The sequence below is a fragment of the Lutra lutra genome, chromosome 17 (genome assembly GCF_902655055.1).
Source record: "Lutra lutra chromosome 17, mLutLut1.2, whole genome shotgun sequence".
NCBI lineage: Eukaryota > Metazoa > Chordata > Mammalia > Carnivora > Mustelidae > Lutra > Lutra lutra.
This window is the reverse complement of record NC_062294.1, coordinates 1,832,387-1,845,143: the sequence shown is the minus strand read 5'-3', so window position 1 is coordinate 1,845,143 and position 12,757 is coordinate 1,832,387. Positions and strand designations below refer to the sequence as shown.

Here is a 12,757-nt window from a genome sequence, read left to right as displayed (position 1 = left end):
GAAGACCGCCCGCTGGCCCCTGTCCTGGCGTTCCCGTGGGGTCGCCGTGGGTAAAGGAGGGGCCCGTTCTGCTGGCGACACAGAGGTGTGAGGTCGCCATGGTCGTGCTCCTGGCGCTGTGGGCGTGTGGGGGAGGGAGGAAGCCTCCCTGGTTGTCCGTGGGCTCTAGGACATAGCCCCAAGGGGAGGGACTGGCTGGGGGTGCCCGGCAAGAGGCCCACGTGACCCTGGGCACTGTAGGCCGGCAGCCAGTGTGAGGTACGCCCCTTCCTGAGTTGGGGTTCCTCAGGGCTGCCGGGCAGTGGGCAGCCGTCCCGAGCTGGCTGTTGGGGGGCACCGTGTCAGCTCTTGGGGGATTTTGGTGTTGGTGCACGGTGCGGGCTCAGAGCTAGGAGGAGGGCCTCAGGGCCCGGCTCCCGGAGCTGCTGGGGTTGGTTGGCAGGGGTCCTGGGGACGGCTGCCCAGGCCGGAGGTGTCTAGGAAGACAGACCCCCTGTCTTTCTGGGTGATTCTGGGTTCCCAGCCAGGGGCAGGAAACCTTCTGGCTCCATCAAGGGTCAGGACAAGGCCCAACCTTGTCGCTAATTAAAGTTTTAGTCCGTTGGGCTCTGGTTTTCTGTGAATTTTGATCCTTAGTGGAAGAACAGAAACAGTAGCTGGGGTTTATCAGCAGAATATCTGCGGCTCCCGAAGTCTGAGGCTTTAGAGGGAGAGGAGATCCCCTCTGAGAAGCCAGGAGAAGGATCAGCCCCTCCCTGAGCACCCAAGTCCCAAATCGCTCCCCCTTCTCCCCAAGACGCGTCTGGGCACGGAAACAAATGGGGCCCGTGTTGATGGCGACTCCCCTGGAAGCTGAAGATGAAATTAGGTGTGATCGTTATTTTTTCCTTCCTAAACGTGACACTCGCTCGTATGAACACGGAGCGTAGAAGGAGGACGGCATCTGCAGCTCTGGTGGGCCCTGGCGATGGGCTGGTGTTGGGTATATGTGTGTCGTGTGGCCTGTTGACCTCCACGGACGAGAGGCTGTTCCAGGGCTGGGGCACCACGTGGTCGGGGACCCGGGGTCCTTGTGGGAGCTCCCGTTCAGCTGTGGATCTATTCTCGGCCCCCGGGTCTCCTGCAGAAGTGACGTTAAAGTCCAGAGACCAGGAAAACGTCCTTGGGACTGAGGGTGTGGGATGCGGGGAAGTTTTCTGACAAATCCCACAGAAGTGGGGGCCCGAGATCATGTCGTGGGCTGAGCTCAGAGTCCGCACACCTGACGGGCTCCCCCAGGGCTGGCTTCAGTCCGTGAGCTGGGAGTGACGGCCCCTGCCTGCTGAAGGTCAGAGAAGTCGGGCGACGTTTCTCCGTGTGTTGGGTCAGCTCAAGGGGGCTGCAGACCCTGGTCTGGCCCAGGCCCATCACCGCTGAGCAGCCTGGGGAAGGTGCTTCCCTCTCTGGGCTGGGTTCCCTGTGGAAGGACAGGATGAAGCAATGGACAGTGCCCGCAGCCTGTGAGGGGGGGCTGGCCAGACACCCCAAGGCCCCCCTCACTGGAGCGTGGAAGTTGCCTTGGCAGCTGCAGGGTGGGTGGTCCCCAGGCGGACTCTGGTCATTGTCACGACCAAGAGACAGCCAGGCCATGTGGGCCGTCACAGAGCGGGGCCACCACTCCCTCCTTGGGTGCCGGCCGGGTACAGGTTACTGAGCGATGTCTGCGAGAGACGGTGCAGTGTCTCCTTCCCTGGGGGCAGCTCTGTGGGGAAAGCTGCCCTGTGGATGGGGACACGGGCTTTCCTGGAAAATATGGGTGGGACTATGGCACACAGAGCTTGAGCTCTGAGTGGGGGCCCCTTATGTGGGCCCACAGCTGAAGGGGTGGTGGGGTTGGGGGAGTGTCCGCAGCCTGGTTCCCAGTCCCCGGTCTGTGCACGGGTATCCCGGGGCTCTAAGGCACGCGGAGCCCAACACCATCCCCCAGAGATGCTGGGTCTGTCTTGGGTGCCACCTGGGCTCAAAGCTCCTTACGGCTTTCTGGGCCATCGTCAGTGCCACCAGCACCAGAGGTGGTAACGTGCTGAAGGCGGGGCCCCATCCCAGAGCTGCTGGTTTGGCGGGTCTGGGCACAGCCTGAGAACCTGCATTCCTCAGAAGCCCCGGGAGGCTGCACCCTCCAGCTCCCCCCAGGACGGAGACGCTGCAGGAGACAAGAAACGGGTGGGTCAGGGCCTGCCGGGGGGGTCGGTCTGAGGGGGCCGCGGTCAGAGCAGAAGGTGCTGCTGTCCTTCCTCAGTGACTTTCTGTGGCGTCCTCTTCCCCCGTCGAGGTGGACGGCTGCCACCTGCCCTGTCATGGGCGGGAGACACCCTGAGCCCCTGGAGGAGCCTGTTCCAGACCACTAGTACTCTGGTGGACCTCAGCGTGGACGCCTCCCATTGTACTATGCTCTGGCCCCTCTGCAAAGTGTCCTTCACCGGACGCCAGATGTGTCCCTTCCGTGCCTGCCGCCTCTCCATCCTCCCTCCCGGTGCCCGTGGCAGATGTGACAAGTTGATCGCAGCACTCCCGGCAGGGCACTGGCCCAGTGGACAGAACCTGACGGTCTCACCAGAGCCACTGGTCTTTCCGAGGACCAGCCAGGGGCTTGTTGGAACTCCGGATGCAAACCTGTCCACTCCTGGCCCAGAGGCTGTCCACCGGAGTGTCCAAAGGCTGCCCTCTGTCACGCGGCTCTTGTGGCTCCCCATGGAGGAAAGCGCTGGTGGGTGCCGAGCTGGGGGTGACATCCCGGTCCGTCCCCCCCATCCCGGGAAGCCTCGGGACAGAGGGCAGCTCCCCGGGCTGCTGAGAAGGTGGTGACGGATTGCGGTGAGCCCCCCCCGGTGTGTCTGCAGGGCGAGGGCGGTCAGGGCCTGTGACAGTTCAGGGGCCCCCGGTGGTGGTTGCGAGCGGGGTCCCCGTCTGCCCCCTCTGTGGAGCCATGCGGATGCGTCCATGGAGAGCTGTCCATGGATGTGCGGTGTTGTCCGAAGGGCTGAGGTGTCTGTCACTGCTTGCTCTGTTGGGGCGTGGACTCCTGGCCAGGGCTGTTCCGGTCACGGCCGAGGCCCTGGGGAAGAGTGTGTACTGGGGCGTCTGCTCTGTGCGCTTGCTTCGAGCGAGTGAGGAGGGAGCGAGTGAGTGACCGATCGCATGGGCCGTACCTGCTCTCACCGGCAGCGGCTGCGGGCCTGGAGGTGTGATGGTGGCCGTGGCTTCGGCGGGCAGGACACGAATCTGCCAGACTCCCCAGCAGCTAGGGTCACCCCAGCTACCCGTCCTTTCCGTGGGGACCGAGGGAACCCTCTGGCTCCTTGGTGCCCGTGGATTCTGGCAGGAGAGCCGTCCATCCCGGGCCCAGCAAAGCCGCGCCTCCTGGCAGAGTTCAGAAGGAAGAACGGCATTTTCCCACGTGGTTCCTCTAGTGTCCCAGCTCCCGGGGTCTGACATTGCGTGGGCGGGGCCAGGTCCTGACCGCCAGGGCTCACTGTGCGGCCGTGGGCAGTCACTGAGCTCCACAGGGGCGGAGGCTGATGTCCCAGTGGCTTTCTGCATTGTGGGGGTTACACAGGGTGGGGTCTGCAGTGCTCAGCACAGGGCCGAGGGGTGCTGGGCATGTGCAGACGAGGATGAGAGCTCGCAGCGTGTAGCACACCCCCCTCCCAGGCATCCCCTACCCCTGAGACCCCCACAGCGGCCAGGCGAGCGTCTGGGGTCGCTCCCGATTTGACTGGGGCTGGTCGGGGACAGCAAGCCAGGACGTGCTGGGCAGGGGAGCAGGGATAGTGACCCGAGAGCCCTCTGTCCCAGCCCCCCACTCCCTGGGCTGGCTTTCCTCTGGAGTGACACCTGCAGCCTGGTGCTTGGAGCCAGCAGTCCCTGGGGAGTGGCCGTGGTGATCAGGGCGAGGGAAGAGAAGGTGCCAGGGCGGCTGAGCTGTTCAGGGGGGGCTCTTTTCCCGGGGGGGCAGCCCCAGGTGGGGGTGGGTGTGCAGGCATGAAGGGGGCGCCGTGCCCCGAGGCCCCGGGGTGGGGCGGGCATCCCTGCTTCTGTGCTGGCGGTGGCTGGGCGGCTGTGGGCGCCTGTCCCTGTGTGCCGAGGCTGACTGGGTCCTCGCGGCGGCCAGCAGGCCGACAGGTGCGTGTGCTGGCCCTCGGTGGATGTGTGTGTGTCTTGGGACGCTTGGCTGAGTGCATAGAATTGCAGGGGGGAGGAGGTGCGAGGGACCTTGACCAGGCGTTTGGACGGGAGATGTCATTCCTGACACAGGGGCGGCCATACCCCTCCCGCACTCAGGCAGACGGGGCTCCCTGACCTCTGTGCGCTCACGGTCCTCCTGCTGGGCAGCCTGCCCTTCCAAGGTGGGGGTTGTCCCTGCCAGCGTGGCCGGGGCTGCGGCGGGAGGTGAGTTGTGTGGGCGGCGTGGCCGAGGACAGGCCCTGATGCGGAGGGCGCAGTGGCCCGGTCACAATGAGATACACCCTCGGTGCCGGCTGCCAGGCCCTCCTGCTCTTGCCCTGGCATGGAGCCCAGCAGGGGCTTGAACTCACAACCCTGAGATCAAGACCTGAGTTGAGATGAAGAGTCCGTCGCTTCACCGACAGAGCCCCCCCAGGCGCCCCTGACAACCATACGCTCTTGTCCGGCTTTTCTCCGTGTCCATGTAGACACAAGACTTGCACTCTTGTGGTTTCCTGTTACGTGACAGGACCGTGCCGTCCGTGGCTCGCTCCTCTCCAGACCCGTGTGTTCCTCGTGGCTACACCACATGGGTCCAGCCCTGACTCTCTGAATGAGTTTTGGGTGCGCCCAGTCACTCGGTCTTAGGGGCAAGGCCACAGAGGCTGGGTCTGTCCCCTTCGCTGCCGGCTGGCCATTCTGCCCTGCAGCCCCCCGGAGCCGGCCTTGCTGGCTGAGAGATGCGTGCGTTTAGTCTGTGCTGATGTTGTGGGGGCCTGGCGGGAGGGCTGCCCGGTTTACTGTGGTTGGGGAGAGGAAGGGGGCCCGTGGCAGGACGTGGGGCGACCTCGATGGGCAGCTCCACCACTGAGGCTTGTCCATGGAAGAGGCCGGCGATACCCCAGAGACACCGTCCTCCTGATGGCTGGACCCTGCGGGTATGTGACCTTCCACGGCAGAAGGGACTTTGCAGACGTGGTGAAGGGTTTTGAGAGGAGGGGCTCGTGCAGGATTGGGGGCGGTGGGATTTTAAGGGTCCCGGAGCAGGTATGCATCGGCTCAGAGAGGACTGACAGCAGAGGCAAGGGTGGGTGACGTGGCCACGAGGCAAGTATGTGGCCGCTGGAAGAAGGGAGGAAACTCAGCCCTGCACCCCCAGGTTCTAGAAGGGTCCAGCACCGCCCACCCTGTGACTCCGGCCTGCTGAGACCCTGGCTTCTTCCATCCAGAGACAGAAGATTCTGTGTGTGCCGCACGTGTTGGGAAGGGCGTGCCCTCTGCACTGGAGGAGGGCGGGGTGTGTCACCCCAGTCCCCTCTCTAGAATGGGCAAGCCCGTCCCCTTCCCACCCTGCTAGGCGGCCAGCTCCTCCAGGCTCTGCAGAGCTGGACTCTCTGCGCAGGGTACGAGGACTTCCTGCCTCCGGAGGAGGGCCGACCACCTGCTAGGACAGGCCTTCTGGTGGGCGAGAGCCATCTGTTCTGGCTCTGGCCTCTGGACAGGAAAACCGGAGGAGAGGCTCAGGACTGGGGTGCTTGATCCTGGGAAGGGGCTGGGGCCGGCCAAGGGCTTGCTTAGGGGTGAGAGGCTGCTGCCTCCCAGCTTGTGTGCCCCAAACCTTAGTTCCTGCCCTAGAAGTCCAGGAGCTCCCGGGTGTGGGCCTGTGTCCTGTGTCCTCTGGTGCTTGGCAGGGGCTGGCTCCTTTCCATGCCTCCACCGCACCCCGTGGGGCCTCCCCCTCGCACGCGGGGTCAGGGATGTGGGATGTCGAATGTGATTAGGCTCGTGGCCTGCTTGGCTCCGCGGCGTCCCACTTGTCAGACAGAAGGCACGGAGCCTGTGACTCAGCCCCAGGCAGTGATCCCACCTGGCGCTCAGACAGGCACCTCGGATGACGAGGAAACAGGAAGCCAGCCCCGCGCTGGCCACATCCAGGAGAGCCCTATCCCGGGTTCCAGGGCTCAGAGGGGGGCTGGGGGCCGCTTCCCCTGTCTTCCCTGAGCCCCCGCCTCTCAGGAGAAGCTGGGGCCTCTTATAGGGCCCTGGAGAGAGGGACTTCAAATCGGTCTCAGCGATCTGTCCCCGGACTTGGTGACCATGGGACACCCCCCCCCCCAGTGGGACCCCAGCCCTCCTGCTGCAAGGGGATCCTGTTTCTTCCTCCTGCAGAGACGGGGCGCGTGGTCCTGCTGTGCGCTGCTCTCCAGGCTCCAGCAAGGCTTGTAGGCTCCCCAGACCGCGTCTTCAGCTCCGTATAAGGGGTCGGAAGCAGCAGGGGCCTGGTGGGGTCTCAGGGACAGACAGGACACTGGGTTGTCCTTCCCTGGCACGTGAGAGCAGGCAGGGAGAGAGGGGCAGAAAGCACAGCAACCCCCCTACCCTTGACCCCTTGATGGTTGCCGAGGCTCCGTGTCCCCCCGAGTGAGCCTCGCCCTCGGAGCCGGGGAAGCCACGTCCACATCAGTCAGATCCGGGGAGTGTGGTTTCAGTCCAGCCGGAATCCAGCAGACGACGGTGGCAAGCTTCACATCTGTTCCCGACTCCGCCCGCCCCCCTACTGGCCGTGCCCTCTGCCATGGGACTTTGGGGTCCCTCCTGTTAGAGGCTCAGCCGTGTACTTTGTTTGGTCAGTGGCCTGGGGTGGACGTGGTGGCCAGCCCCCAATTTGCCCTGTTGGGCTCCAGCACCGTGACAGCAGGGGCTAGGTGTGGGGACCCCGGGAAGACCCCGACGCACCGGCGGGAATAAACGATGACTTCGAGCCACCTCCCCGGGGGTCTTGTTTTCCCGGCGATGTAGCCGGTTGACAGAGCATCCGCTGTGGTTCTGGAAGGATGAGTGTCCCTGCTGCGCCCCAGCCACGCTGCACTGTCGGTCCTCAGGGGGACCCTCCTGACCTTCCCTGTGATCTGTGTCCCGGGGCCGCCGTGACAAAGTGCTACCTGCGGGGGCGGGTGCGATACAGCAGGGGTTCATTCTCTCCCGGCTCTGGAGGCAGAGGTCTGGAAACAAGTGCGGTGGGTCTGCTCTCCCTCCAGAGGTGCCAGGAGGGTCCTGTCTGCCTCCTCCTGCTCTGGGGGTCCCGGGATTTCTTGGCTGGTGGCCATGTCCCCCCCCATCTCTGCCTCTGTCCTCACTCGCCCTCTCCCTGTGCTGGTATCCGTGTCCCCTGGTCTTCCAAGGACACATCCTTGGCCTAAGGGCCAGCGTAACCCAACCTGACCTCCTCTTAATTAGATCTACAAAGACCCCATCCCAGGTAAGGTCACGCTGAGGTTCAGGGTGGGTGTGAATCCGGGTGTAGGGTGGGGTGGGGGTGGGGGCCCTGGTTTAGCGTGCAGCGCTCTGTGCCCCAGCCAGGCTGTTCCCACGCTTCGAACGCCATGTCCCCTGCTCCTTTACCCCCTGCCCCCTTACCTCCTGCTGTCCCAGCGCCCGTCCGCGGAGTTGGCTGTCCTCTGGAGAGCTGGGGTCCAGGTCATCGCTCGCTTGCTTAGGCTGCTCAGACCCTTTCCCCTCCCCACAAAGTGTCTCCAGTTCTTGGGGTCCCGGGGCCCTGCCTCAGCTTTCCTGGAGTTTTCCATGAGGCACCGTCTACCCAGGCACGTGGTGTGGTAGACGCCCACCGATGGCGAGACGGTCGGGGTTATCTCAGCCCTGACGGAATCTACCACGGCTTACAGAGGTCACGGCTCCAAATGCCCCAGCCACTCCTCCAGCCTGAGCTTCAGGCTTTGTCTGCCGCTGACCCCAGACGGTGACCCTCAGGGCCTCCCCCTGCCTCTCGCAAGTCCCACCAATGGGCTCTGCCAGGCAGTGAGCCCCCCAGCCCTGCGTGAGAGTCCTGGCTTCCAGCCTGCCAGCCTCGAGGCTGGTGGGAGAACTAGGGGGCGGGGGTGGTGGGGCTGACAGGGTTGGGGTGGGAGGGGAGCCCTCACTGCAGGAGCGTGTCGTGGAGCTGATTCTCCGCTGTGGAAAGATCCCTACCATTGGCCAGACCGAGCTCCTACACGTATGCCACACGGGGTTTCAAAGGGCAGTTTTGATGCCTCGTGGCTTTCTGCAAACCTAGGTCTGTGGAAACTGGGAGCTGGCGGTGTTATTCAGGACTTGTTTGCAAAAGCAACAGAGTCACAACTCAAATCCGTGCAGGACGAAAGGGGCCGGGCTGGTTTCCTTCTGCGTGTTCACGTCCGTTTCTGGCGGGTTCCCCTGTACGGGGCAGGAAAGACCAGCAGGTCCGCGCTCGGCAGTCCTCGCAGTTCTGGGTCCGGAGGGAAGGAGACCGCACGGGCTCCGGCACGCACGTCGGAGTGGTAGGGAAAGTCTCCGAGCGGCCGGCCTGAGACATAGGTGCACCTCCAGCACCTCCAGCGTGAGGCAGGCGGCGGAGGACTGGTGCCTGGACGGCCGCCCAGCGGGACGGGTTGTTGGGAGCGACGGCGCCTGCCGGGGGAGGCCGGGTGCACGAGCCCTGCCCCAGCTTTGGAAGGGGGCGGTGCAGGGATGCGTGTCCTCATGCGTGTGAGGAACGTGGGTGAGCCTCGGCCCGTTTCCTCCTGCAGCGGCGTGTCCCTGCAACGTCAAGTTCATCCTTGCGGCACAGGTGTCGGTGCTGTCCCGCAACAGCGCCCCGCGTGTGTGTCTGCACCTTCGGGATGAGTTCTGCTGCTGTGCATGGTCGCCTATGGAGCCCGGTGCGGACGCGTGTCCAGCTTGCTTGGGCGTCCCCCAGGGAGCGCAGTCGCTGGGCCTGCCGCAGTCCTTGGTCCAGTGTTGCGGGGACCCGTCGTGCCGTTCGCCGCCGCGGCCCGCCTGTCTTACGTTCCCGCCGACGGCGCGGTGGGTTCTGGTTTCTTCCCGTCCTCGCTGCCTCTCATCGTGGTGGGTCCGTGGCTTGCCACCCGTGGGTGTGTGGGGGCCTCTCCCCAACGGCGAATGACGGCGGGATAAGGACATGCTTGTCGGCCGCTGGTGTGAGGGGACACCATCTGCAGTCTGGGCTCTAACAGTCGTGTTCTCGGTCCCGTTGGACACGCTCTGTTGTCGGAGTCTGGCTCCCGCGTGAGGCTGGGCTCCTGCTGGGCTGGGGGCTGCCTGCCGTCCTGTTCCTCAGTGTCCAGCGGCGGGGGGTCCTGGGATGGGGCTTGGGGAGGCGCCGAGGGAGAGACCCCTTCTGGAGCCGACCATGAAACTACGCAGCGCTGACCCGGGCGGCTCTGAGTCCTTGACCCCTCAGTGCTGCCCTCGGGGCGCTGTGCAGCCTGGGGACGGACCCGAGTCTCTGCAGTGGCCACCAGGGAGACCTGGTCCCTCCCGCCCCGAGGACCCGCTGAGCTCACCTGCTGGAGACTTAGTTGTGGGGCCTCCGCAGGGTGGGTCCCTCGGGGAAGGACGTGGAAGCGGCTCGGTACCCTCACCCCTTCCCGCCCTCAGCTGTCCCCAAGCACCCAGCCGGTGACCACGTGTCAGGGAGGCAGGGGGATGTCAGCCCGTCTCCCAATCTCACCTCAGCCTCTCTGGCACCCACAGCCTCTGCCCCGGAGCCCCCAGCCCTGGGCCCTCCCTGTGGGTGTGTAGAGGTTACCGTCCAGCTCTGCCCCCGGGCCTCCCTCCGCCGTCTGAAGAGCACCTGCTCCTTGTGGGGCCGAGAGGCCACGGGTCTCACACAGGGGCTGGCGGCGGGGTGAGCGGTGTCCCCAGATTCCCATCCCTCCAGAGCAGCGGGGCTCAGGTGCTGGGATTCACCCCTGCGACTTCTCTACCCCCTGCTGGAGCTCTCGGCCCCTCGTCTCCTCTGCGGGGACGGGAGGCTTCCCGCCCCGCTCCCCGGTCCCATAGCCACCCGGCCCGTCCTTCCGGGCAGACCCACCGCTTCCTCTTGGCTTCCAGCTGCCCTGAGCGGGCATGGTCCTGGGCCAACAGGAAAAGTTAAAACAGGGCGGCTCCATGGTCTCAGGGTTCTGGGATCGAGCCCTACATCAGGCTCTCTGCTCAAGCGGGGAGCCTGCTTCCTCCTCTCTCTCTCTGCTTGTCTCTCTGCCTACTTGTGATCTCTGTCAAATAAATAAATAAAAATCTTAAAAAAAAAAAAAAAAAAAAACAGGGCGGCTCTGCTCCCTGGCCTGCAGGTGCTCCGTCCAGCCTGACCATGCGGGCTGACTTGCGGCCACCAGCCCGCCCCCTCCATCGCATGCGCACTGCAGTCCCTGGGGCCGGGTGCCCTGGGCAGGGGCAGGTGGGGTGGGAGTTGGCATGCAGCCACCCTCCCCGGGGGCCCGCGGCTTCACACGCACGGCAGCCTTGGGAGCCAGGGTTGAGGATCCCGGGCACTTGGGTCCACGTCCCCACCTGGAAGGGAGCCATGGTCCACTAGGAACACCTGTTCACTTAAAACCTAATTGTGGTAAAACACGGGTAAGGTCAGTTTTACTGTCAGAGCCGTTTCTGTGTGGATGTTCAGCAGCACGAAGTGCGTTCATAATGCCGTGCAGCCTGGCCCACCAGAACGTTCTCATCTTCCCAGGGTGCAGCTGTGCTCAGAGGGGAGCAGCACCCCCATCCCTCCCCTCCCTGCCCCTCCCCCTTCTACTCCCCGCCTCTGTGGATCCCACTGCCCCGGGGCCTCGAATGAGTGGAACGTACGGTGTTTGTGCCCTTGTGACGGGCCGGCCTCACTGGTCTGTCTGTCCGTCCATCCGTGCTGTAGCAGGTGTCACCATCGCCTTCCTGTCATCTGCGGGGACCCTGCTGGGCTCACCCCACAGCGGCCACCCGGGTCGCTCCTGCCTTTTGGCTGTTGTAGGATGATACTGCTGTGAACAGGGACGTGTCCTTGTATTTTTGCTTTGTATTGGGGAGAATTTCCTAGACACGCAAGTGCAGAGGAGGGTCTGTGACCCCGCAGGCTGCTGCCCCGGCTCGAGCCCTCAGGAGCTCAGGATTGCTCTCGTCCACCTGACCCCGGACCCCGCTGCACCCCAGGGCCACTCTTGGAGCCAATTCTAGGCATGTTGCCGTCTCCCCTCGAAGGACAAAAACAATTAAAACCGGGCTCCATGTCATCCCCTCTGAAGAAAGAGCCCCGAAGACTAACACCGTTAAGAATCCAGCCAAGCCCTCCTTCTGCTGCTGCGCTGACCGGTCTCTCGGGTCTCGCTGAAGCTTCTCCCCCAGCTCAGGCCCCCGACTCCCGGCAGTGCACATGCCGAGCCAGCCAGGCTGTGCCGTAGGACCTCCCCGCTCTGGGACTGACTGACTGCTTCCCGGGGGGGCTGAGCCTGTGGCTTGGTCCCGTGGTTTCCCTGAGACCCGTAGACCAGGAGGCCTTACCAGATCCCCGTTCTGTTTGCCCGTTCCCACGAGGACGCGTCCCTCTTGGTGCCGTCAGTGTCGGCCGTGGCTGCTGCCTGGTCTGTTGTTTCAGGAATACCGGGTTTTGACCTGGTGTGAACCAGAGTCTGTGTCTGTTCCGTCTGAGCCGTCGACCGCCGGCCCTGTTTGCTACCCAGTTCGCCCCACCTGACAGATGCGTGGGTCACAGAAGCTGAAGTCCCTCCTGGCGCAGCTGGCCCTGCACTCGGGGAGGCCATTGGACACTCTCAAGGCTGCTGGCTGGTCCCCCAGGGCACCTGAGGGAGGTCCAGACCCCTCCACATGCCGGCTCCCAGCCCGGCAGACGCGGCTGCCTGTCACTCTGGAGGCCTGCGCAGTAGCCGTGTCCACTCACTGTGACCCAAACAGGCAGAGGAGGGGCCGTGCTGGCACGTGGGACCCTGTGCCCAGAGCTCCTGCTGTGAGGCCGCAGTGAAAGCTCGTGTCCCGTGTGCAGTGGGATCCTGTCTTCATGAAGGAAAACAGATGTGTGTGTGCGTGGGTATTCACATGCTCCAACTCGGCTTCTGAATCCCCGTCACTTTCCCAAGTGCCCCAGCCTTCCCGTGCCTTCGCTGTGACCGGGATGGCACTGTCGGCTTGGAGTGTGCGGAGCAGGGCAGGGCCTTGGGGGGCGGCGTCCCTGCCACGGGATCACATGACCTGCTCCCCTCTGCCCTCCCCATGGCACAGTCAGGGCCCAGGAGGTCCTCAACTCAGGGAGGGCCTGGTAGGGCACCTGTGACCCCCTGGAGTTGGCGCCCAGTCCTCTTCCTGGACCCCAGGGGTTGGCTGAGCTGGAGACTATGACAGCCGAGGCCAGTCCCCAGACCGGCTTAGAGGCAAGGACTGTGGGGCCTGCTGTCCTCGAAGGCTGGGACTTTGGGAACAAGAGAATTTCAGGGAGTGGAAAGGAGAGATCAGGCAGTTGGGGTCCAACCCCACTGGGCATTTTCTGTGACTCAGACTGGGTTGTCAGACGGGTCTCCAGATGCCCACGGAGGTCCAGAATGACTAAGAGACCAGCAGGTGGGGGCGCCTGGGTGGCTCAGTTGGTTAAGCAACTGCCTTCGGCTCAGGTCATGATCCCGGAGTCCTGGAATCGAGTCCCACATCGGGCTCCCAGCTCCATGGGGAGTCTGCTTCTCCCTCTGACCTCCCCTCTCATGCTCTCTCTCTG

At 64.3% G+C, this 12,757-nt stretch overlaps 1 protein-coding gene across 1 annotated transcript in view; it reads left to right on the top strand.

Annotated features, from left to right (window-relative positions):
• Positions 1 to 12,757, top strand: part of JPH3 (junctophilin 3) — a 74,550-nt gene that overhangs the window by 30,793 nt on the left and 31,000 nt on the right. The window lies entirely within an intron of this gene.